Source organism: Bidens hawaiensis, unplaced genomic scaffold (assembly GCF_021521415.1).
Source record: "Bidens hawaiensis isolate Kalapana, Puna unplaced genomic scaffold, B.hawaiensis_p1.1 tig00021974_1, whole genome shotgun sequence".
Taxonomy (NCBI): domain Eukaryota; kingdom Viridiplantae; phylum Streptophyta; class Magnoliopsida; order Asterales; family Asteraceae; genus Bidens; species Bidens hawaiensis.
Genome location: NW_027493400.1, coordinates 237765 through 265457, shown reverse-complemented (window position 1 = coordinate 265457; position 27693 = coordinate 237765). Strand labels below are relative to the sequence as shown.

General features: G+C 35.8%; 1 pseudogene across 1 annotated transcript; it reads right to left on the bottom strand.

Moving 5' to 3' along the window:
• Window positions 1-2171: 2171 nt before the first annotated feature.
• On the bottom strand, window positions 2172-27163 carry LOC143564294 (phenylcoumaran benzylic ether reductase TP7-like; annotated as a pseudogene). Its single transcript, XR_013140840.1, has 4 exons — window positions 26874-27163; window positions 26513-26647; window positions 2497-2736; window positions 2172-2404 (listed from the first exon to the last, which is right to left on the bottom strand). The product of XR_013140840.1 is annotated as a phenylcoumaran benzylic ether reductase TP7-like (transcript).
• Window positions 27164-27693: the final 530 nt, after the last annotated feature.

Genomic DNA, 27693 nt, shown 5'->3' with positions numbered 1-27693 from the left:
GGTTATGACCCCAAACCATTTTAGAAACTCATAAACTCTTAGAACACATAAGCTATTTTAAGCCCATAATACATGATTTTTAAATAGCCCGTGAACCCGTAAACTGGGCTAACCCATGATCTTTGTTAACTAAATTAATAATGATAAGATTTGGTATAAAATCTTTTTAATGATTAACAATTATATTTGTTTCCTATTTTAAGGGGATTCAAATCTTTTAAGAAAATATTCAAATCTTTGAAAAAATATTTAAGTTAGTAAACTCTAACAATTATATTTGTTTCCTATCTAAGTTATCCAAGATTTGAAAAAATATTTCCCTAAAGAATCATTAGCAAATTTTAATCTAGATTTTGAACCAACATATGTATAATTTTCGATAATAATGATGAACACGAAGAACATCACCGAAAATTTTAACAATTAAACATTAAAAAAAACTTGGAATCGAAATCTTTAAATATGAAATTAACAGATTTCAAAAATATTAGAGTTTACTAAATATGAATTTTAGCGATTTTAAACAGTTTCATGTATTGTTTTCGTAATAGAAAATGAAAAAAGAGAAACCTAAAAAATTAGGGTTTATTAAGTTTTAGTCCATGTCTTCTGATTCAACTCCAGATTTACGGAAAACATGAAGAACTGATTAATCAACATCACTCTGATTCCACATGTTGATCAGTTGATGTAAAAAATATAAAACATGATAAATATTAAACCTATGAACTTGTTACAGCATGAAGAGTAGTAACCGCAGTAGGGTATGATGTAGTCGACATGCTTGTCATCTTGTTCCCCTTTTGGATGTATAGTTAAGGATGGTTATGGTTCTTGAGAGGAACCCGGTTTAGGAGAAATGAGGCACACAAAATTATAATGTGTGTGTGATTAGGTTATGATGTTAATTTATTCTCTCTATATATACATTCAAAGGGAAACCCCTTATTAGCTATTAAGAGTAATATGGCCCATCAACAATTACCAAGCTAATATATAATAAGGTATAATTAATTATTTTGATCTATAATAATATAAATGATAATGATGGACATATAAATAAATATATAAAATATATTTATTCTTACAGGTTTTTGAAAATGTTGGCAGCTTATGTCATGAAGAGATCGACTCTCTTCAAACTCTGACCTTTTGTAAATGCTACCATAAATATTTTGTAGTGAAAACATGGATGTTTCATGTAAACATAATGCATTGACCGTATCAACTCGCAACTACATGCCCGTGCCGCGAAGTTGTGTTTGATTTGATATTTGATAACAAAGAACAGTTCAAAGCATTTGACTCTTTACTGGTTAATTATTCTTCAAAAAGTTGACAACATGAATGTATATAAGACGGTTACAAAGTAAATACCACTCACACCTTAACAAACGTACAATACATAGCTATTATATTGTACACACACCACTCGATTTCAAAGTTTGTTTGATCTCCCTTTACAAACACCGAGTGACCGGTTGACAACATCATGTTCAGTAGGATCGGAGATTCCACTTAACATGAGGTAAGTAGTGGAGGTAAGTAGTGGGATTCTGCAAAAAAAAGAACAGATGCGAAAAATTGACACTCAATACAAAAGGAGGTAAGTAGTGGAGCGGGCCTGGGAACACTAATCCTGCACCACCAAAATCGATGCAGAACCAAACCTATTGTGTTCGCCAACTCGCGATACATTACCATTACATGATGGTAATTATAAAACATTTGATAAATAATAAGTGAGCAGGTTGTTGTGATAATTACAACCCCTTGAATAACAAATGATACTATCCGAGTTATGTCTTGTCTTTATGTAATCATGAAACTTGTACTATAGTTAGGCTGAAACATTTTAAATGTACCCAAGCAAGTTGTAAGTTGCATACACATATGCTCTAATGTATCAACTCTATAAACCTTATCTTTTGTTAAGTGTTAAAACAATACAAGTGCATGTACATGATCAAATTTATGGAAACTAGCTAGCTAGCGTTTGTAATTTGAAGAAAAAGAAATCATAAACGGGCTGAGAATGGGCTAGGGTCGGCTACCCGCATATTCTCCTTTCTACGTCTCGATCAAAGCCGGCCTAAAGGCCTACGGACCCAACAAAACATGTATTACGATTAAACTAATCAGCTTTTCTCTTTTAGATAAACCTGACCAAATCATCCAAGAAACAATTTATATATTATACCTTGTATTTTCTTCAGTACTTGATCATCATAAAAATAAGTTTTCTCCAAGGGTTTGCCGATCATTTTCTCCCACAGTGACACAAGCTCGTTAAACGAGTAAATATTACCAGAAGGCTTGACGTAAAGAATTTTGTTTAGCGTTCTCGGGTCATCCACAGATTTAATGGTGTAGGTTGCTATGTCATGTTCTTCATTGAAAACAACTAATATATATATATATATACATGATGATGTATATTGTTAGAAATAAATAACATTACAATGCTCAAAAGCCTAGTTGAATTTAGTAAGTTACCTTTAGCAACTCCCTCACCAAAGATTACAACTTTATCCCTGGGAGGAACTTCTTCTGCTCCTAGCTGTGATAATTCTTAAGGAAATGACCAAAAGTACAATATGAGGAGACATAGGTATGAGGGATTCCCACATCCTCAATAGCCCGTCGGATTTTAGACTTTATTGCGAAAACTGCCTTCGCTGGCTCCACTCCATGAGTACGATCCACATCATTTCCAAACTCGGATGGGTAAAATTTCTTCGTTATGCATCAACAATTGACAATATTAAAATTTCACATTCATCTGTAATTACTGATATGTTCATTTACTAATACAAAAAAATAATGAAAATAAACCCTAAAACTTAATAATAAAATTCATAAGAAAACGAACTAAAAATTAATGCAATTAACAAACATAAATATAAAATGGAAATACAAATGAAAGAAGCAACATTAAATCAACGTGAGGTATGGAATAGGAAATCAAATCAGCAAATAAACTTTAAATGATACCAGTAGAACGGACACTTATTTCCCTATTTAACAATAGGTTATAAACCCGTTTATTACACGAGTTTGAAAAATTAAATCTCATTCATTATCTTATTATATGATTCCAGTTCTTCAAGTTGCAATAATCATGTACAAAAAACACATCAAAACTCTGAAAAGAGCTAAAAAATGTAAAAAAACTACTTCTAATTATAATGTTGTAGGGTGTTCATGGTTCGGTTCGAAACTGTGAAACCGCCCAAACCGGCAATCGGTTTGGTTTCACGGTTGGTTTTTCCTAAGCTTTGGTCGGTCGGTTTCAATTATCTCAAACCAAAGTAAACGGTGTGGTTTACGATTTGTATCAAAAACCAACTGCTCAAAACCGGACTCAACCGTATAATTAATTTAAATACATTTAATGTTATAAATATAAATATTTTATATTATATTATATTATATTACTAGTTTTAGAACCCGTATATTATACGGGATGAGACATGAACATATAAATTAGTAGATCTTTATGTACATATTTGATATCAAATTCCATACAAAGTTGTTTATAGAAAACATACAATTACAATAACGTCGTGGATTTTAATAAGGAGATTTTGTAGGTTACAACTTACAACGAAACTCCTTTTTTACTTTCAATAATTTCAAATTTACTCTCAATGTTTCTTTGTTATTATGATTTAACTCCTCTGCATAATTAGGATTCTAAACCTTGAGCCTTTGATTTCTTTTAGTAATCTTTGGATCATATTGTTTCCAAAAAGATTATCTGCATAGACATTTAAACAATTATAACGGATTCGTGATTTCAGTATTCTAAATAAATGCAATATTAGATCGGCTTCATTAACATACTTGCATTTACCTTCAACCATCTTCATATTCCTTCGGTAGCCTGTACCGTTTGTGGCATCAAATATTTCTACCTACATGTAAACGTACATTTTTTAGTTAGAGCGGATTGCCAATTTTGACCCATTTGACCCTTAGAAAAAAGTTGTGAAAGCTGAGTAACAATAAATGTTTGTCACGTCTAAGATTACCATTTTTGACACATTACCCAACCCGCCCATCATAAAAGATTACCATGGGCCATCAACACAAAAAAACCTAAAATATTCATTCTAGCAAATGCTAGAGTGATAATCTATTATAACACCCAATTACGTTAAAATGCAATCATTAATGAAGTTTTATGGCTTAAAACTTGCCAGTTAGGTTCATCATACACGCAATTAAATAGAAATTGATAAAGCTTTATCAAAGCACTCAAAAAACAAATTTTAAATTGAAAAGAGTTACCAACCTGAATGCACTAACAACAAAAACATGACCCAAGTACGTAATGAAAGCGAAAGCAACCTGCTGTTATCATCCACGCCCTTGATGAGTCAACCAACTTTCATTTATGAGTTATAAATAGATATTGTTAGGTTAAACTGACTCTCTCTTTCTGCACTGCCCTCCTACTACCCCAATGGCTATGGTTTTAATTAAATATATGATTATAATGAAAAATAATAGTGCAAAAGCATCCTAGCTTCTTTATCAGTGTTGCTATTATCCAACTCCCTCTTTTTGGACTCAAGATTTTCACCATTTGGCCTCATAAAGTGATAAACTCATTTCTTTGCGTACTTAAAAATCTTATAACTGGAGTCTACAGATATCCATACAGAACCTTAACTTTCTAATGCTCTCAATGAATCCAAATACTTTAAATAAGTCACTGTGTTAGACCTAGACCAAAGTAAAACATTGTAGGATTGTGTAAAGAAACATTAATTTACATGATCAACCAAAAAACATCCAAATACAAAAGTAATAAAACTTAATAAAGTGATACATCAACTCGATACAAAGTACATATCGATTCAAAACAGTTCATGGTTTGGAATTGAACTTTCTTAATAAGATAAGAAATCAAGTTAATTAGAATCCATTTATTAAATGCATAGAGATGCAATACAACATATAATCAACACTAATAGTTGGCCACTTGTACAAAACACAATCGAAAATGATAGGAAGCATATCAGTGACGAAACAAAACATGATCAAGTGACACATCAATTGAATACAAAAGACATGTTGTTTCAGAACACTTCATGGGTTTGACATTTAAGTTTGTTAAAAGGTTTGATATTGACTAAATTAAAATGTAATTATCAATGAACTGAATAGGAAAAACCTTGTCTATAATTAGCAAAACCTGCATCAGTTCTGAATAACTACAAAAATAAAAAAATGAAACCAATACCGCATTTCATACACCAAAAACACATAAATATAAATATCATCATCATTGAGCAGGTGATCAATGAAGCAAACAATGGACAACTAAATTAACCAAATAAAATCCAATCTCTAAAAGCAGTACCCAAGAGAAACATAACGTACCTGGTCGATGTGAAATAACAGACTAATTGTTTTTCTGAGAGAGATGTGAGACGACTTGAAAAGTAATAGACAAAAAATCGATTAGAACAGACAAAAAAATTGATTACATAATATGCAGAAAAAATCGATTAGAAAAGTAAAACATACCCATTTAAACCCGATTGAAAATAGTTGCTTAAGGTTGGTCGATTAGGGTTTCATTGAAGTTCTAGGAGATATAACACAAACCAGGTAAAATCCCTAGAAGGAAGAGCGGAGAACGGTGATAATAAACCCTAAGTTCAATAATAAGATTAATTCAAACTTTAAATAGGATCAGATAAAAACTGGTTTGGATCAAAATCCAGATTTTGCACCGCGAATTTTTAATGAATAATAGGAGGGAGATATTTGGCGGGATTTTAACAATGAGAATGCACCACATCGTGCCTAAGTATTTTACATTATTAGAATAAGAGGATAGGATATATATATATAGAGAGGAAGGTTCGTGTATATTTTGATCTTAACACGAGTACGTAGGAAATAATACCAATTTATTTAAAAATGCGAACGTAAGAAACAATACCAACTACGATACCAATCTATATAAACAATGACTTATAATAACAAAGAAAAGAACATAAAAACTACAACAAAAGAATCAAAATCAAGAACATAATAATAACAACATATACAAGCAATTACTTATAACAGCTAAAGAAAACATCTAATAATAACAACAAAATATAAATAAACAAATACTTATAACGTCTCATAATTGAAAATTAACAAAGACGAACAAAAAATAACAGTAATCATAACAACAAATTGGTTCTCACTGTTTTCATGTTAAGAATAAAATGTATTTGATCATGTTTCTATATATATATATATATATCAATATTTATGTTAAGTATGAACTGGTAGTGCAAATGCATATACATAATAACATATTAAACTATTAACTAAACATTAATTGAAAAATGGTTGAGCCCAAATTCCAAATGCTGTAGCAAGTTGCAATGAACCGGTCTTTCAATTTTCTTCATCAAAGTATTAAACCTTAAATCAATAATGAATGGTTTGGTTTGATTCGATTTAAGAATTCAACGGTTTTAACGTGAAACCAGCAAGTTGCAATGACCATGGACGATTTGTATTTATATACGTTAACATGTTTAAATTATTTACGGCCCAAACCGTGAAACCAAACCATAATGAATGGTTTGGTTTGATTCGATTTAAGAATTCAACGGTTTGGTTTTGGTTTACAAAAATCAAAAACCGTTACTAAATGTTTGACCCAAAAACCGCAAAAACCGGACCGTGAACACCCTATATTGTTGTGTTAGTTGCAAGATTTATTGCTACTGAACTAATAGTTATAAAAGTTTTTATCGGTAAAAAAAATTACCAAATGATTCAAATTGAGAATTTAATGATATTAAATTATTAACCATTCATAACCAACAAAAAAATAAACTTATGTGGCTTACTTTATGTCTTTTTTTCTAATTTATGCCTTATGTTATAAAATTAGAAGCAAGAGCAACTGTATATTTGATAATATCGACAAATAAATTGTAATACTAATAAAGTTATAGGCATTTTATCACAATTTTTTTTAGTTTCAAACATCCCATCTTATTAACACATTTTACTCAATTCCAACAATATACAAGAAACTAAACAGTTGTAGTGAATTTTATGTTTGTGTGTAAATGTAAAAAAAAAGTGTAATGAAAACATGTTCGGAACCAAAGGTAATGTTTTTCTTAAATTATCAGTTCTAACCATAACTTGTACCGACCAAACTGGTTCTTATGCGTTGCGCCGAATTATACGATCTGTCCTTTTTGCCATTTATAAAAGAACATAAGTAGCAAATTTGACCAATTTACTTAAAGGGTCGAATATAAGTTGAACTTGCCCGAAATGTTCAAAGTCCTACTAAAAGTGGGCTTGTTTCAAATGAAACTTGTTATGACCCATTACATAAATCAGAGTAAAAAAACTGTTGCAAAAAATCTTATTCATAACAAATAAGTATCTCACTGATGTGACAACTGCCCAATCCGACCCGACCCAGGTACCCGTTTTCGAATCCGATTCTTTTTATAATTTAAAATTTGATTATTAATCATTGTAAATTTAACATTAAATAAATTATATATATATTTATATATTTTTATATTACTTACTAATAATAATAATAATTTCTTTCCGCCGTCCCGCCTCTTTCTCTCTCTTGTCGCCGTCCCGTCTCTTTTCTCTCTTGTCGCCGTCCCGCCTCTTTCTCTCTCTTGTCGCCGTCCCGTCTCTTTTCTCTCTTGTCGCCGTCCCGCCTCTTTTCTCTCTTGTCGCCGTCCCGCCCCTCTGCTTAACCCTTAAGCCTTGAACCCCTTTTTCTCTTAACTCTTTGCTTGTCCTTTGGTTCTTCCCGCCTAAGGATGTCTGCGCAGCTCCACGCGCCAGACTCCTTACAAGGAAGCCTGCGCGAAGACCAACTGTTCCTGCGATACGCGAGGCGAACTATTCCCACAGCGTGCTAAGAATGGTAGTTCTTCCCGCGGCGCGCTAAGGATTTTAGTTCTTCCCGCGACGCGCTAAGGATTGTAGTTCTTCCCGCGGCGCGCTAAGAATTGTAGTTCTTCCCGCGGCGCGCTAAGGACTGTAGTTCTTCCCGCGACGCGCTAAGGACTGTAGTTCTTCCCGCGGCGCGCTAAGAATTGTTCTCTGTCTGCCTTCGCCCTCGCGCGCGCTCGAGTCTTCTCGCGCTAGACCTTAAGTCTTTTCTTCTGTTTAAGTCAGCCTGTATGTTTTTGAAATATCTTATCTTTTGTATGAGCACTGTAGGTCAGTTCCGACATCTGTCCGAAAAGCCACTTTCGGCGCAGCATGCGCACTAATCCTATTGGTTGACAGAAAAAGTGACAGACATAATCTTTTGAAATCTTCTTTTGCATGTCTTGAACAGTGTTTTATCTGACACCTCCCATGCTTTGATCTGTAACCTGTCAGCTTTTCCCCATCCCCTGCAGCTGCCAGCATATCTTTTGATATCTTTTGATTTTGTTTTCTTGTGCTTTTTAGTATCTTTTGCTTGATTTAATAAGATCTTTTTCCCTTTTTCAAGGGATTGTGTTCCCTTGGGTTTTTCCTATAAATTAAGCTAATTTCTTGTTTATTAACACTACACACACTACACTTAAACACTCCCCAAATCTCTCTCCCTTTGCTCTCTGCCGTAGTTCCTCAGCAGCGCCACTCCTCTCTTTGCCTCCGTCTTCTCTTCTGTCCTGCCCAGAATCTCGGTAAATATAAATATATATATTTTGTTTTAATTTGTTTAACTAACAAAAATCGATACTTACTGCATATATTCAAGACATAAAAACCAATCGTTAAACCAATAACCTCTTATTTATAGGTTAACTTGTGCTTGTTTAAAAGTTGGTTCTTGCATTATCTTTCAACACACCTTTTTCAGGTGAGTATTCTCGTACTTAATCCCCTTTTATTTTTAACGTTTTGGGATGTTCATGTGTTCGTACAACTTGAGTCTTAAACTTGTTTATGAAATTTATGTGCGCAAAACCTCATGTGTTATGGACGTTTACTTGGCTGTTTATTTGTATGTGTGAATCATTAACCGCTTTGTTCGGCCTATTCCGAAGTTTTCATGGATCCATTAGATGAACACGGGAGACCTATCGTTTACGGTTTTCTTGTTTTGTTTACACATGCACGTATGATTATTCGTTTTTGTGCTCGATTGGGAGCACGGATTGAACTATGAGTTATGATCTATTTAGGCTTGATCACAATCTGATTACACCCTATGTTAAACCCCAGTTAAGCACATGTTGCGCGCAGTGTTTGTTATTATCTATTTATATCTATTAAACTTGATTTCTCACCGACACGCAAGTGTTGACGTTTTATTTTAACACATGTTCAGGTTTGCTGTAGCTGCTTTTGGGAATCTCAAGGACACGTAGGATGTTTTCTTTTTCTTTGGACCTAGATTAAAATGTAACAAGACGAATTATGTTATTTGAATATTTTAAGTTATGATATGATTTATGTTACTTTACGATTCGTGTTCTGCGCGTGCGCAATGAAAATGTATTTATTAAATATTGACACCCAAATAGTGTCACGAGTAATGAAACAATACGTGGCGCCCCGATGTATAATCCGCCATCGGTCGGGGTGTTACAGATTGGTATCAGAGCTCCGTGACTTTAGGATAGGTGGTTAGACGTAACGACCTAGAATACCTAAGAGTCCCTTCTCGCGCATGAGAAATCTCATGTTTGCGCGCTAATTGTTAATTACTCGATATTTATAAAATATGCTTGCGTATACGCAGCACATGATTTCATATTTTATTTCGCGATCTTTCGATTTTTATTGTTAAATTTCAATTTGTTTCTTTACTTGCATATTCGTTTGTTGTTGGGACTTAACATTGAAAATCCAAAAAGTCATGGTGATACATGAATAGTTGATTTTCAATCCCCATTAACTTTATGTTTTAAATTGAAGATTTGAAAAGTCATGGTGATACATGAATTGTCAATCTCCAATATTCATTTACTCGATATTTTAAATTGAAGATTTGAAAAGTCATGGTGATACATGAATTGTCAATCTCCAATATTCATTTACTCGATATTTTAAATTGAAGATTTGAAAAGTCATGGTGATACATGAATTGTCAACCTTCAATGCTCATTTACTCGATATTTTAAATTGAAGATTTGAAAAGTCATGGTGATACATGAATTGTCGATTTTCAATTCGAATTCATTACCTGTATTAAGTTTGCATTTAAATTCATATTTTACTTCAAAATTTGATAGCATTTAACTCCGCGAAACAAGCTTTACAATGATATACTTTGCGCTAAAACGATTTCCCATACCAAGATATTAACAAAAAAAAAACTAAAACTTTTATAGAATGCCTCCGCTATCAGCTCGCCGTCATCAGAGGAGAGAAGCCTCGCGCAGACGTATGCAGCGTCGTTCCCAGGAAATGGCCGCCGCAATAGCCCAAGCCTTAAACCAAAATAATACCAACCCCTCCGGATACAATATTAAATCCTTTAATGCGGGTAACCCTCCGAAATTCACAGGGCTTGAAGGAGCCACCGTAATGCTCCAATGGCTCGAGAAAATTGAGAACACCTTCCTCCATACCCAATGCCCTCCAGACCGACGAACCTTATACGCCTCAAGTGTCCTAGAATCAAGGGCGCTTACTTGGTGGAACGGAGTAGCTCACGCGCGTGGCGCAAAGGCTGCTTCTAGCATGCTCTGGGAGGAATTCAATGAACTTTTGACTAGAGAATTCTGCCCTCCCAACGAAATAAAGCGCCTTGAGGAGGAATTTTGGAACTTGAAGCAGTACAGTGGCGAAGCGCGCGAGTACGCTACGCGCTTCCACGAACTAAGTTTGCTGGTCCCACACCTAGTTACCCCTTCCCGCCGAGCCATCGAGAAGTTTCTTGGGGGTCTTCCCATGGAAATTCAAGATTCTGTATGGGCCAGGAACCCAGCAACCCTCTCTGACGCCATCGAGTTGGCCGCTGTGCTCAGCGACAACCATGTCAGGACAGGAACCCTGTTCCTGCGGGGAGCCGAGAAGACCAAACTCACCAAGACTGTCCCAGAACCAACAGAAACCAAGCCAGAACCCTCAAACCGTAACAACCTCAAGCGTAGGAGCAGACCCAATCATCAAACCTACGCGCTTACCAACCCGCTCGTGGTCCAGCAACCCGCCTACCAACCTCCAGTATACGCTCCTAACCCACTGTCAACCTACCCAACACCCCCTGTAGTCCATAACTATGCCTTAACCAATCCCGCACTCCCTGCCCCGTCAACTAAGAAACCTTACACAGGAAACCAACCCTTTTGCCCAACCTGTAGACTTCACCATCCAACTCAAGTCCCGTGCCGACAATGTAACCGATGTGGCCGTACTGGTCACACTGCTGAGAACTGTAGAGTCCTTCCCGCCAACCCAATCGCGCAAACACCACCAACTTACCCGCTAAACCCACAACCAACATACCCTAATCCACGACCCAGGTCGTGCTATAACTGCGGTGACCCCAGTCATTTCCGGAACGCGTGCCCGAGACTGCAAGTACAAATTACGCAAGCTAATCCGGTTAACCAAATTTCAAACCAAGTGACGCGCGGCCGAGCTTTTAATATAACCGCGCACCAAGCGCAAGCGAATAATGACGTGGTTAATGGTACATTTTTACTTAACGGACAATATGCATCTATACTTTTTGATACTGGCGCCGATAGAAGTTTTATTTCTCGCGCATTTGAACAAAAACTTGCGCGACCGCGAGTAAACTTAAACGAAAACTTTTCAGTTGAATTGGCTAATGGTGAAACTATTTTAATAAACTCCGTGATCAAAGATTGCACGCTTAACCTTAATGAACATGATTTTCTAATCGACCTCATTCCCATGCCTCTTGGAAGTTTTGATGTGATTATTGGAATGGACTGGCTCTCGCAAAATCGCGCCGAAGTAATCTGCGCCAAGAAGTTGATTCGCATTCCTCGGGAAAATGGTCAAGATCTTCATATCTACGGCGAGAAACCATCTAACGGTCTTAAACTTATGTCATGCACTGAAGCCCGAAGACTTTTGCGGAAGAAATGTGTAGCGTTCTTAGCTCATGTGGTCAAACCCGATGAAGGAAAGAAGAAACTTTCTGAAATTCCCATCGTGCGTGACTTTCCTGAAGTCTTCCCCGATGATCTTTCTGGTTTACCTCCCGCTCGGGAAGTCGAGTTTCGTGTTGATCTTGTCCCTGGTGCATCCCCCGTAGCCAAATCTCCTTATCGACTTGCACCCGCTGAAATGCAAGAATTGGCAAGTCAACTTCAAGAGTTGACCGATAAAGGATTCATTCGCCCTAGCTCTTCGCCGTGGGGTGCTCCGGTGTTGTTCGTTAAAAAGAAAGACGGTTCGTTTCGCATGTGTATCGATTACCGCGAGCTGAACAAGCTCACCATTAAGAACCGGTATCCCTTACCGCGTATTGACGACCTCTTTGACCAATTCCAAGGTGCCTCTTGTTTCTCCAAAATCGATCTCCGTTCTGGCTATCACCAGTTGCGTATCCGCGAAGAGGATATTCCCAAGACTGCTTTTCGAACCCGCTACGGTCATTTTGAATTCTTGGTCATGCCCTTCGGTTTAACCAACGCACCCGCTGTCTTCATGGATCTAATGAACCGGGTGTGTAGATCTTTCTTGGACCGATTCGTGATCGTGTTTATCGATGACGGTCTGGTATATTCCAAAACCAAGGCCGAGCATGAACAACATCTTCTGTTGGTGTTGCAAAAGCTTCGAACCGAACAACTCTATGCCAAACTCTCCAAGTGCGAGTTTTGGTCTGATGAAGTACAGTTTCTTGGTCATGTTGTAAACAAGATGGGTATTCATGTCGACCCATCCAAAATTGAAGCAATCAAGAACTGGATTACACCGTCCACTCCTACCGAAATCCGTTCCTTTTTGGGCTTAGCTGGTTACTACCGGCGATTCATCTCGAACTTCTCAAAAATCGCCTTGCCTTTAACAGCATTAACGCACAAAGGCAAACCGTATATTTGGGGCTCGAAGCAAGAAGAAGCCTTTCAAGCGCTCAAGCAATTGTTGTGCGAAGCTCCTGTTCTAGAGTTACCTGAGGGTACTGATGACTTTGTCGTTTATTGTGATGCCTCCAACCAAAGTCTCGGTTGTGTACTTATGCAACGAGGCAAGGTTATCGCTTACGCGTCTAGGCAACTCAAAATTCATGAAAAGAATTATACGACTCACGACCTCGAACTTGGTGCAGTTGTATTTGCCTTAAAAATCTGGAGACACTACCTCTATGGGACTAAGTGTATCATTTACACAGACCATAAAAGCCTTCAGCACATTTTTGATCAAAAGGAACTTAACATGAGACAACGCCGATGGAACGAACTCATCAGCGATTACGATTGTGAGATCCGATATCACCCTGGAAAGGCTAATGTGGTAGCCGATGCGCTCAGCCGCAAACCCAGTCAACTCAATTGTATCTTGCCGCGCACGCAGCTTCATTTCGCGCCGATCCAAAACGATCTTGAATCGCGCATTCGCGACGCGCAGCGCGCATCGATCAGCAAAGGCAACCTACGCGCCGAGTTAGCGTGTGGTGCAGAAGCGCATCTAGTCCCTAACCTGAACGGAATTCTCTGTTATCTCAATCGCATCTGGATTCCCAATGATGAGAATCTTCGCTCTGTCATACTGAGTGAAGCGCACAAAACTCGGTATTCCGTTCATCCTGGTGCTGACAAAATGTACAAAGATTTGCGCCTTTCTTATTGGTGGCCTGGTATGAAAAAGGATATTGCTGTGTTCGTAGCTAAATGCCTAACTTGTTCTAAGGTAAAAGCTGAACATCAACGCCCATCTGGTTTGCTCGAACAACCTGAAATTCCTACGTGGAAATGGGAAAGTATAGCAATGGACTTTATCACCAAGTTACCCTTGACCGCAAGCAAACATGATAGCATTTGGGTAATAGTGGATCGATTGACCAAGTCTGCCCACTTTCTGCCCATTCGTGAAACCTACCGTGTTGAACAACTTGCGCATCTATATGTTAAAGAAATTTTCTGCCGTCATGGCACTCCCTTGAGCATCATATCCGATCGCGATGGCCGTTTTATATCTCGCTTTTGGAAATCTCTCCAAACTGCGTTAGGAACTCGTTTGGACATGAGTACTGCATATCATCCTCAGACTGACGGACAGTCTGAGCGAACCATCCAAACCCTTGAGGATATGCTTCGATCTTGTGTTCTTGATTTTGGAGGCAATTGGGATTCACACCTACCCCTGATCGAGTTCTCTTATAATAACAGCTATCATTCCAGCATCGGTATGGCCCCATTTGAAGCACTTTACGGTCGAAAGTGCCGCTCACCTATTTGTTGGAGCGAAGTGGGTGAAGTTCAAATCACAGGACCCGAACTAGTTCAAGAGACAACCGATAAAATCGCCAAGATCCGTGATCATCTGCTGACTGCCAGAAGCCGACAGAAGAGTTACGCAGATCGCAGGCGGAAGCCTCTCGAATTTCTAGTTGGTGATCTTGTTCTCCTCAAAGTGTCGCCCTGGAAGGGTGTTGTCCGCTTTGGGAAGAAAGGTAAGCTTGCACCTCGTTATGTTGGTCATTCAAGATTCTTGCGAGGGTGGGAAAAGTTGCCTACAAACTGGACCTGCCGCCCGCGCTCAGCAATGTGCATCCAACTTTCCATGTATCCAATCTCAAGAAATGTTTAGCTGACGAGAACCTCCACATACCACTTGATGAAGTTCAAGTTGATGAATCTATGCATTTCGTTGAGAAGCCTGTTGAGATTATGGATCGCGAGGTAAAGCAAACCAAGCGCAGTCGCATCCCTATTGTCAAAGTTCGTTGGCAGTCCAAGCGCGGAGCCGAGTTCACTTGGGAAAGGGAAGATCAAATGAAGATCAAGTACCCGCACCTTTTCTCTGCGCTTCCTAATTCGAGATAAATTTCGGGACGAAATTTCTTAAAGTAGGGGAGACTGTGACAACTGCCAAATCCGACCCGACCCAGGTACCCGTTTTCGAATCCGATTCTTTTTATAATTTAAAATTTGATTATTAATCATTGTAAATTTAACATTAAATAAATTATATATATATTTATATATTTTTATATTACTTACTAATAATAATAATTTCTTTCCGCCGTCCCGCCTCTTTCTCTCTCTTGTCGCCGTCCCGTCTCTTTTCTCTCTTGTCGCCGTCCCGCCTCTTTCTCTCTCTTGTCGCCGTCCCGTCTCTTTTCTCTCTTGTCGCCGTCCCGCCTCTTTTCTCTCTTGTCGCCGTCCCGCCCCTCTGCTTAACCCTTAAGCCTTGAACCCCTTTTTCTCTTAACTCTTTGCTTGTCCTTTGGTTCTTCCTGCCTAAGGATGTCTGCGCAGCTCCACGCGCCAGACTCCTTACAAGGAAGCCTGCGCGAAGACCAACTGTTCCTGCGATACGCGAGGCGAACTGTTCCCACAGCGCGCTAAGAATGGTAGTTCTTCCAGCGGCGCGCTAAGGATTTTAGTTCTTCCCGCGACGCGCTAAGAATTGTAGTTCTTCCCGCGACGCGCTAAGGATTGTAGTTCTTCCCGCGGCGCGCTAAGGACTGTAGTTCTTCCCGCGGCGCGCTAAGAATTGTTCTCTGTCTGCCTTCGCCCTCGCGCGCGCTCGAGTCTTCTCGCGCTAGACCTTAAGTCTTTTCTTCTGTTTAAGTCAGCCTGTATGTTTTTGAAATATCTTATCTTTTGTATGAGCACTGTAGGTCAGTTCCGACATCTGTCCGAAAAGCCACTTTCGACGCAGCATGCGCACCAATCCTATTGGTTGACAGAAAAAGTGACAGACATAATCTTTTGAAATCTTCTTTTGCATGTCTTGAACAGTGTTTTATCTGACACCTCCCATGCTTTGATCTGTAACCTGTCAGCTTTTCCCCATCCCCTGCAGCTGCCGGCATATCTTTTGATATCTTTTGCTTTTGTTTTCTTGTGCTTTTTAGTATCTTTTGCTTGATTTGATAAGATCTTTTCCCCTTTTCAAGGGATTGTGTTCCCTTGGGTTTTTCCAATAAATTAAGTTAATTTCTTGTTTATTAACACTACACACACTACACTTAAACACTCCCTAAATCTCTCTCCCTTTGCTCTCTGCCGTAGTTCCTCAGCAGCGCCACTCCTCTCTTTGCCTCCGTCTTCTCTTCTGTTCTGCCCAGAATCTCGGTAAATATAAATATATATATTTTGTTTTAATTTGTTTAACTAACAAAAATCGATACTTACTGCATATATTCAAGACATAAAAACCAATCGTTAAACCAATAACCTCTTATTTATAGGTTAACTTGTGCTTGTTTAAAAGTTGGTTCTTGCATTATCTTTCAACACACCTTTTTCAGGTGAGTATTCTCGTACTTAATCCCCTTTTATTTTTAACGTTTTGGGATGTTCATGTGTTCGTACAACTTGAGTCTTAAACTTGTTTATGAAATTTATGTGCGCAAAACCCCATGTGTTATGGACGTTTACTTGGCTGTTTATTTGTATGTGTGAATCATTAACCGCTTTGTTCGGCCTATTCCGAAGTTTTCATGGATCCATTAGATGAACATGGGAGACCTATCGTTTACGGTTTTCTTGTTTTGTTTACACATGCACGTATGATTATTCGTTTTTGTGCTCGATTGGGAGCACGGATTGAACTATGAGCTATGATCTATTTAGGCTTGATCACAATCTGATTACACCCTATGTTAAACCCCAGTTAAGCACATGTTGCGCGCAGTGTTTGTTATTATCTATTTATATCTATTAAACTTGATTTCTCACCGACACGCAAGTGTTGACGTTTTATTTTAACACATGTTCAGGTTTGCTGTAGCTGCTTTTGGGAATCTCAAGGACACGTAGGATGTTTTCTTTTTCTTTGGACCTAGATTAAAATGTAACAAGACGAATTATGTTATTTGAATATTTTAAGTTATGATATGATTTATGTTACTTTACGATTCGTGTTCTGCGCGTGCGCAATGAAAATGTATTTATTAAATATTGACACCCAAATAGTGTCACGAGTAATGAAACAATACGTGGCGCCCCGATGTATAATCCGCCATCGGTCGGGGTGTTACAACTGAAAATCAAACCATCATTCCTCCCATATATCAAATAGTTTTGAGATTCTTGTATAGAATATAGAACACAAAAAAATCATAATAATAAACAACCAACTTGAAAGAAACAAATTAGTATTGCGAACACTCTACTCATGATCTTACTCCTTATACTGATTTTGTATTAAATCAATTTGCAACATCAATAATTACAACCATTTTCCTATCATTTATATTAGTCAAGTATACTTTATAGTCTTAACTTGTAAGATATTAAAAAACAAGTGTTGTGCCTATAACAAACACCACAATGTCATCATCACCATAATACTCTTCCAATAAGATATGAATTTTGCTTCATAAATATAGATGGGTATCATCAAGGAAACAAAACTCACCATGATACCAGTGTATTTTAGGGATTAAAAAAACTCATTTTCTATATTAGTTTGGCCCGAAACTCTAGTTAATGCAAGTTAGTGACAATGAATAAGCACAATGAATTTCACTATCAGTTAACATATGACAAAAAAGTGCAAATAATTATTAGATCTGAAAGAAAGAGTACTGGTATGCACCATCATCAATCTATAATTCTCCTAGAGTGCTGAATTATGTCACATTGTGTTATAGTCAAGTATACTTTATAGTCTTAACTTGTAAGATATTAAAAAACAAGTGTTGTGCCTATAACAAACAACACAATGTCATCATCACCATAATACTCTTCCAATAAGATATGAATTTTGCTTCATAAATATAGATGGGTATCATCAAGGAAACAAAACTCACCATGATACCAGTGTATTTTAGGGATTAAAAAAACTCATTTTCTATATTAGTTTGGCCCGAAACTCTAGTTAATGCAAGTTAGTGACAATGAATAAGCACAATGAATTTCACTATCAGTTAACATATGACAAAAAAGTGCAAATAATTATTAGATCTGAAAGAAAGAGTACTGGTATGCACCATCATCAATCTATAATTCTCCTAGAGTGCTGAATTATGTCACATTGTGTTATAGTCAAGTATACTTTATAGTCTTAACTTGTAAGATATTAAAAAACAAGTGTTGTGCCTATAACAAACAACACAATGTCATCATCACCATAATACTCTTCCAATAAGATATGAATTTTGCTTCATAAATATAGATGGGTATCATCAAGGAAACAAAACTCACCATGATACCAGTGTATTTTAGGGATTAAAAAAACTCATTTTCTATATTAGTTTGGCCCGAAACTCTAGTTAATGCAAGTTAGTGACAATGAATAAGCACAATGAATTTCACTATCAGTTAACATATGACAAAAAAGTGCAAATAATTATTAGATCTGAAAGAAAGAGTACTGGTATGCACCATCATCAATCTATAATTCTCCTAGAGTGCTGAATTATGTCACTTTATCAAAATTTATCAATATATATAAAAAAGTTTATTTTATATAATTAATAGTAAAAAATAATCAAATGAGATAAACCATTTTCGTATTGCTTAGAATAAAGACGACTCGTAGCAACTTCTAATTCAGTCACTAATAAACTAAAAACATACAATGCAAATTTACACACACTAAAATGAGTTTCAAAAGTTCTACATACATTCTTTTATTTCTAATTTTTTTTTACTTTTTTTACTAATACAAAATTATAGATAAATAATTAATATGGAATGTTTAAAATATTTGTTAATTGTTTTAATTAGATAGTTATGACTTTTTTACCTTATTTACTACTATAAAATTTTAGATAAATCATTAATATGAAATGCTTAAAATATTTATTAATTGTTTTAATTAGATAATTATGACTTGCAAAATTGAACAATAATGTTGTCACTTGGCAAAAAATTGAACAATTAGGTGTCATGTGACACAACAAAGGTTTTTGTTTATTATAATAGTTGATTCTTGTTTGATATTGTCAATTCGACAACCAGTTTTTCCAACTACAATTATTATGGAAAAAAAAAATCATCTTTTCCATCTCATTAGAAAAATCACGTCCCTTTCTATATCTTTAAATCTAAATTTACATTAAAAATCATTACATATTCTCTCTTTTCCATTTACAATTACTTTTAAAATAGATTTAAAAATTATTGGGTGTGAACAATACCTTTACAAATGTACTGAAAAAATTACCGTATTTTCTCTGTACTATGCTCTTATACAACATCTTACCCTCATAAAGTCGTAATAGATAAAAGGGAAAAAAAGGAAAAAAAAAACAGATGGTCCCACCCATCTGTAACAGAAATAGACTTGGCCACATGATAAAAGACGATATGAAAGTTGATATCGCAGCCACAACATGACTTAATTTAATATATATATTTCGTACTCGTGGATTATAATTGTTGGGTCAAGTTGTAATGAGAAGGGTAGGGAAAATAAGAAATATAAAAAGACATCTTACCCTCAAAAAGTCATAATAGAGCCATTCGCCATCAAAAGAAAAAATCAGATGGTCCCACCCATCCTAATAGAAATAGAATTGACCACATGATAAAACACGATATGAAAAATGATATCTCAGCACAACATGACTTAATATTATATATATATATATATATATATATATATATATATATATATATATATATATATAAATGATCAAATATAATAATCCCTTATCATACAATAGGTACGTGAGTTTCTTCACCATCGATTTTCAAAAAACACGCAACCGTTCTGATCCTCTGCTCCATCGATTCCGTACGCCTTCACCGTCACCATCCAATGGTTGCATCTACCGTCGCGATCGTCGACGGTACCGTCGTGAACACCATCTTCCTCGTCACGCCTTTTTCACAGGTCAGTTGATAAAATTGACCAATTGAAATTGAAATTGTTGCACTAATTGATCAATTAAACTTTGAAATTGGTCAAATTAATCATCAATTTGAAGTTTTAATTAATCAATTTTGAGTTTTGAGTAAACTCAGTTGCAGACGTTCCATATTTTGTTCATAAGATCGAATCAATGATCAAATTAACGGTGATTGACGATTGTTTGATGATTATGAGATTATATGAAGTGATTTCAATGTTCAATTTCATGTTTACAGGTGTTTAATTTTATTTTTTTTGTTAGTTTTAGAAGTTCTGAACACCCAGAACTTCTAAACTTTATCAATTTTGAACACCCAGAACTTCTTAGAATTTCTAAACTTTACCAGTTTAAACACCCAAAACTTCTTAGAACTTCTAAACTTTATCAGAAATTCAATACTTTTTTAAACACCCTGAACTTCTTAAAACGTATTAGAATGTTTAAAGATGTTCGTTTTTTTTGAACACCCAAAACTTCTTTGAATGTATTAGAACGTTTAAAGATGTTATTTTTTGGTCAGAACGTTTAAAGGTCTTCAGTTTTGTTTCGGAACGTTTAAACATAATATTTTGAACCCTAATCAGAGCTCGATTGAGTGAGTTATTTCTGCAATTCCATAATTGATTGATGAATCTAAATGCTTCTACACATCAATTTGATTGTTTAATCATCATTTTGGTATTTATTTTGGTCAGAACGTTTAAACTTTGAGCAGAACATTTAAACATGAACCCTAATCATAGCTCAATTAAGTGTGTTAATACGTATTTTCATAATCGAGTGATGATTCTAAAGCCTCTTACACATCAATTCGATTGATTAAATCATCATTTTTTGATCAATTTGAAGATTTTTAATGTTCAGTGACGTTCTTTTCAATTTTGGGTTTTGACTTGAGATTTCATACTGTAAGTTGTGATTAGACTTTAGAAATTGGATGAGATAGATTAAGGAGTTCTGAATTTGGATCGGAATCGATTTTAAATCGATGAATTTGATCGCGAACTACTGTTTGGGTTATTTACCAAACTGCCACCCGCGTGAAATTGAAATCGATGACTAAAAGTGTCGCGTAGTGAGTTATTGTACAATAATCACTTATCATACATTACGTACGCGACACTGCTGGTCATCGATTTCAATTTCACGCGGGTGGCAGTTTGGTAAATAACCCAAACAGTAGTTCGCGATCAAATTCATCGTTTTAAAATCGATTCCGATCCAAATTAAGAAATCCTTAATCTATCTCATCCAATTTCTAAAGTCTAATCACAACTTACAGTATGAAATCTCAAGTCAAAACCCAAAATTGAAAAGAACATCTCTGAACATTAAAAATCTTCAAATTGATAAAAAAAATTGATGATTTAATCAATCGAATTGATGTGTAAGAGGCTTTAGAATCATCAATCGATTATGAAAATACAGATTAACACACTTAATTGAGCTATGATTATGGTTCATGTTTAAACGTTCTGTTCAAAGTTTAAATATTCTGACCAAAATAAACACCAAAATGATGATTAAACAATCGGATTGATGTGTAGAAGCATTTAGATTGATCAATAAATTATGGAATTGCATAAATAACGCACTCAATCGAGCTCTGATTAGAGTTCAAAATATTATGTTTAAACGTTCCGAAACAAAACTGAAGACCTTTAAACGTTCTGACCAAAAAAGAAATCTTTAAACGTTCTAATACATTCAACGAAGCACTGGGTGTTAAAAAAATGAACATCTTTAAACATTCTAATACGTTCTAAGAAGTTCAGGTTGTTTAATAAAGTTTAGAAGTTCTGGATCTGATAAAAAGTTTAGAAGTTCTGGCTTTTCAGAACTTCTAAAACTAACAAAAAAAAAAGAAATTAAACACATGTAAACATGAAATTGAACACTGAAATCACTTCATATAATCTCATAATCATCAAACAATCATCAATCGACTGTTAATTTGATCAATGATTCGACCATATTAACAAAATATGAAACGTCTGCAACTGGGTTTCTTCAAAAACTCAAAATTTATTAATTGAAACTTCAAATTGATGATTAATTGGACCAATTTCAAAGTTTAATTGATCAATTAGTTCAACAATTTCAATTTCAATTGGGCAATTTAATCAACTGACATGTGAGCAACGATCGATGGTTGTGTCAAAAGAAGATGGTGGTCGCGAAGGTGGATGGTGGACGGAATCGTTGAACGGCTATGGTGAAGGTGGACGGAATCGACGAGAGAAGAGGTTGAGGGAGGCCGGCTCGCGTAATTGTGATTTTAGGTTAGGATGGTTATTGAAGATGGACGCTCCAGACACTCGTGTACCTATTGTACGATAAACGATTTGCGTATTCCCTCTTTTACCTATATATATATATATTCAACACTCGTGGATTATAATTGTTGTGTCAAGTTGTAATGAGAAGTGTATGAAAAATAAGAAGTATAAGAAGGCATTATTGATGGTTGTGTGTCAATTGCGGATTAAAAACGAATGACATAAATTGAATAACTCGTATTTTATCTCTTCATATACAAGACACATGTTAATTACCACAAGTTTGTAAAATGCTCGTAACTTTTCTAAACAACATTTAAAAATTAAATAAATAAATTTCACCATAAAAACAAACGTTTTTTTTCTTTATATGCTAACAATTGTTGCTAAATAAAAAATTAAAAAAAAACTACGTTTTCCTGTTGCTCGGGTTTTCTACTCAACATTTTGTCTTTTATGTTCTTTATTGTGTTTAAGGTTCGTCATTGTATCTTTTTACTTATCCTTATGTCTTAATATCCATGGTTGTGCCTTTTTTATTTAAATGAAATCTGAAAGTTGTAATAATTAAAATACACCATTGTTTAGTCCTAATACATAAAACACAACGATAAATAAATATTACACGACGGACATAATACTCTTTTTCTCAACTTAAGTGAATGCCAAATGTCAATCACGAATAAAAAACAATGAACGTAATATACAATGACTAAAACACAATGATTAGTAAAAAATTTATGTGTTTTACATATAAAGAGAAACAATTTAACTTTTATTTATTATTTTTATACAACAAAGTCATACTCATATTAAAGAGAAACAACGTTTGTTATTATAGTGAACTTTAAAAAAAATCTTGTATAAAAATGTTATGAATGTTTTAATATAATATAAGAATTAACATGTGTTTTACATACAGAGTGAGAAAACCTACAAATATTGTATATTCCCCGTATCCCTTTCCTTTCCCACTAGGGATGAGGTTTCTTCCACGAATATTCGTACTCGTACCCGTGTCTGTCTATTCGTTACGGGTACTCAGATTTACTGATTTTATGTACGGGTTCTTTCGGGTATATGTATGGATATTACGGGTACTCAGTACCCTTTAGGAATATGTAAGGTGTAACATCCCGAAATTTATAAAAATAATATTTAATATATTATATATTTATGATGAAAAAACTTACTTGAATTAGTAGATAAATAATATAATAATAAAGATGGAAGGATAAATAGGCTTAAAAGATAAAATTAAAAAATGAACTAAAAAGGAAATATGGGCCTTAGGTCCATGGGCTTAAGGGAGTATAAATACCCCTTAAACCCTAATCCTTTCCATTTTTCATCCATCTCTACACCATAGCCTACACCTTCAAAAACACACACTTAAGCCAAACACTTTCTACTCTTCTATAGTCAACGATCCGAGACCAACCAAAGGTAAGAAATGAGTTATCTCAGCTGACCCAACATAGTAGAACCCGACACCGCAGCCCCGTGATGCCGAATGATCCGTTTGAATCTAGATCTAACTTTATTCGGGTATTTAATCAACCAAGAACGAGCTTAAGGGTCATCTTAGCTCAGATCTGGACACCCCGAAGCTACTCAGACCATAAACGATCAAACCCCGACCAACCATGGTGATAAACAGCGGCTGACGGCACCGGAATCAAAGAAAAACCTTAAAAACGTGTAAAATAGGGCTGACCTGCACTTATACGCCGTATAAGTTTATACGTCGTATAAGTGCAGCGTATAAGTAGGTGTCGTATAAGTATGGAGCGTGTATGTTTGTACGCAGCGCATAAGTGACGACCTGTAAGTGCTTAGCCGTATAAGTATGTAAACTGCGTATATGCATGCATGTAACGTATATGTATGTGCCGTATATGTATACAAATGTATATGTGAGACTTATGCACCAAGACCACTTACACATTGGAACCACTTATACGCCACCTATAACTTACACGCCTAAGGAGACTTATACGCCAACTATAACTTACACGCCTAAGGAGATTTATATGCCAATGGACTTATACGCTTAGGATGACTTATACATTGTAAATAGCTTATTTTCCTATGAGGAACTTACGCGCTTATAGGACATATATGCCCATAATGGTTATACAAACATGTTAAAATGATTTTCCGAATAAACGAAAGATAAGCAACGTATACATACGTAAATGACAGATATGGACTACAAATAAGTAAATAGTTAATAATGAAAGGTAATGTTTAAAATGAAGATTTGATTTAGTGAAACAATTGAAATTCAGTTTTCTGATGAGGTTTTAGTAAAGACTTATTAATGAAAATAAAAATTTCAGCTTAACCCTAGCCAGGGGCTCTGCCCCTTGGACCACGCTAAGTGTTGCCGCCCCTAGAACCCCACTGCCAGGGGCGCTGCCCCCGGACCCTCGTAGCTAGGGATTACAATAACTTAGAAGTATGGTATAGCTAGAAAGTAGTTAATTGATACTATGATTAACACACAGTTAGCTGTGCACAACTTAAGAAGGCCATAACAGTAAACTCTGAGAAGAATCATCTACATGTGAGTTTCTAGCCCCATTTCCTTGTTATGTTTTCGGGGCTGTGTGCATACTCGATGTGAATAGTTAATACACTTACCTTAAATGGTAAGTGTATGCCATATATAATATGTGTAATAGTTATCGAGGTCATGAATGAATGCTTGTCGGTACGTGAACGATCTTCGGATATTGCACATACTGCCAAGAAAGGTAAGTGTTAGGGTATGTAATTTTCTACAAAGCATGTATGAATGATAAAACATGGTATGTATGAAATGAAATTATGGTTGCATGGAAAGAAGGGTACCAGACCCTAATAATATCCGAGGATGGAGGGTGCCTGACCCTAATAATATTCGAGGATGGAGGGTACCGGACCCCTAATAAGATCCGAGGATGGAGGGTACCGGACCCTAATAATATCCGAGGTATGTAGGGCGAAATGCTCTTTATAATGAAAGGATAATTATGGTCGTACTGTGTATGTTAAAGGAAGAGAGTATGAGAGAATGAACGTGTGTGTGTGTGTGTGTGTGTGTGTGGAAGAATGATAAGTAGGTAATACATACCTTCGGGCACGTGTATGTGTATGTAAGTATGTTATCTGGTTAACTAAAACTCACTCAGCGTAGCTGACTTTTATTATGTACGCAGGTAAATAGATTGAAGCAGCTGGCTTGAAAGAGAGACACATGGCATGATTTGAAGGGACTGGCATCCAATGAAGATTTGTCATGATGTTTTAATAAGCTACTTTATGTTATGTTTTAAAGAAAAGTTTTAAATGTTTGTAATGATGAGTTGACTTTTATTTATTCCGCAAAAGTTTTAATTAACTATGATATTTAGAAATGTGTTTATGAGTAAATCTAACGTCAAAGTAGGGAACCGGGACCGGGGGCTTACATAAGGGTTTTTATTGGGATTTCCAAAACTCGTAACTCTAACTGTGCTTTTATTTGAATATCCTCAAAGCTTCAAGTGAAATTTTCAAAACCATTGGTAATCAAAATATTAAATACTAGCAGTTCTAATCAAATCAATCAAACCCTAGTTCTCTTCTTTTCTTTTTCAAATCAATAACTAGTAACGGCCACCATGAATGAATATCTATTACAATTGATTTGTTTCACTTTTAGTTTTGGTATTATCTTTTGGTTGTGATATTATGGTTTTAGTTTTGATATTACAATAATTGATTGTCGGTACCGTACCAGTATTGATACCAAGTTTAATGGAGATTCATTTAAAAGAAGAAAAGGTGGTAACAAAGCGAGTACCATACATAAAGTACCTGTATTCGTACCCGTACCGGCACATGTACCATAAAATTCGGGTACGGGTATGGGTATCCATATTTACTGATTTTTGACACGAGTACTTTCGGGTACAGGTACAGGTTACGGGTATGATACCGATCTTATCCCAACTTCCCACAAACTAATTTCTTTCAACCGTTAAATCCAAGATCAATAGATTAAATTAACTATGACCCTTCTTATTGTTTGTATACTTCTTATTTAAATCTAATAATCCATGTCTCTACATGATTTTTGAAAAGGTTAGCGATTAATCCACTCATAGGACTAATATGAAATTGTTTGAACTTAAATGACTGATATTACGCTGCCAATTTTAAAAAGAAAATTTGAAACAAAAAATATGAAAAACTATTAAAATCTAATATTGTAAGTCGGGATAGCAAAATAATTTGATACCTTAACATTACCGGCTTCCTTGATTGCATCTATTATTTTAACTTGATCACCTAGTTGCATGAGGCCTATAGTCGAGATCACCACATTTACTTGTTTTACCACCTTCACTAGACTCTGATGGTCATACAAGTCTCCCTGAAAATTATAAAATTATAATTCTGTCACGTTATCTATAAAGAACTATATGTTCTGAGCTATAGAATATATATGGTTCTGGTTTTCATACACCTTAGAGGATAAAGAAAAGAAATTACAAAGTTATTGTCGTTTACTTTTACATAAACTACAGTTTAACATAAAAAAAGGTGTAAGTTTACAAGAAGAGGATGTACGAAAAATATGCCATTTATACAATACTGACAGTGATAAACGTGACGCCAAGCTTCTTAAAGAATTCGATCAAGGAAGATTTGACATGATGAGAGAGGGTGGATTTCCTAACAAGTATGAAAGTAGGATGGCCAGCCTTTGCACTGGCCTCTACAAGGAATTTTCCTATATAACCTGTTGCTCCGATGATCAGAATCTTACTCATTCCCATTTGTTTCTTTACGGGATAACAGTCTGTGGATGATGGAAATAAAGGAAGAAAGTGAGTTTAACCATATCAATACTTTGCAACGAAACACATCTATTTATGGGGACATTCGATTTGGATGTGTGATAGTTTTACGACTTTCAACAAAAATTGTAGAGATATTTGGAATACTATATAGATAACCAATTTTATAATGTTTAAAAGTTAAGATCAACTTCAACAAAAATGTCTTAACTTCCGATAGTATTTGCGGTAAGAATAATACTTGTAATTTTAATTCAAATAAAAGGATCCAATTACAATAAATAGGCAGGTAAGCGGGCAACAAGTTGCGCCGCCACCCCCTTTTGAGTGGCAAAACCGATCCTACTGAAAACAAAATTATCATTTTTCAGCGTCGTTGAGTTACTGTGCACAACCCACTAAACTCTTCTTAGAAACGTAGCAACATCGGGGGCAAGAGACCCAAATGTATCAAAAGCAAAAGGAATGAAGGCGTGTTGATTCTCCACACACGCCTTCTCGCGCTTAGCAGTTTTTCCTGCTTCTGCCTTTAGCACGGCCTGCCTAGCAATAAACCCGGTGTCCCTAAGCTCGACAAGAGGGGACACATCAGTAAGGTCCACACAAGCATGCTCCCCCC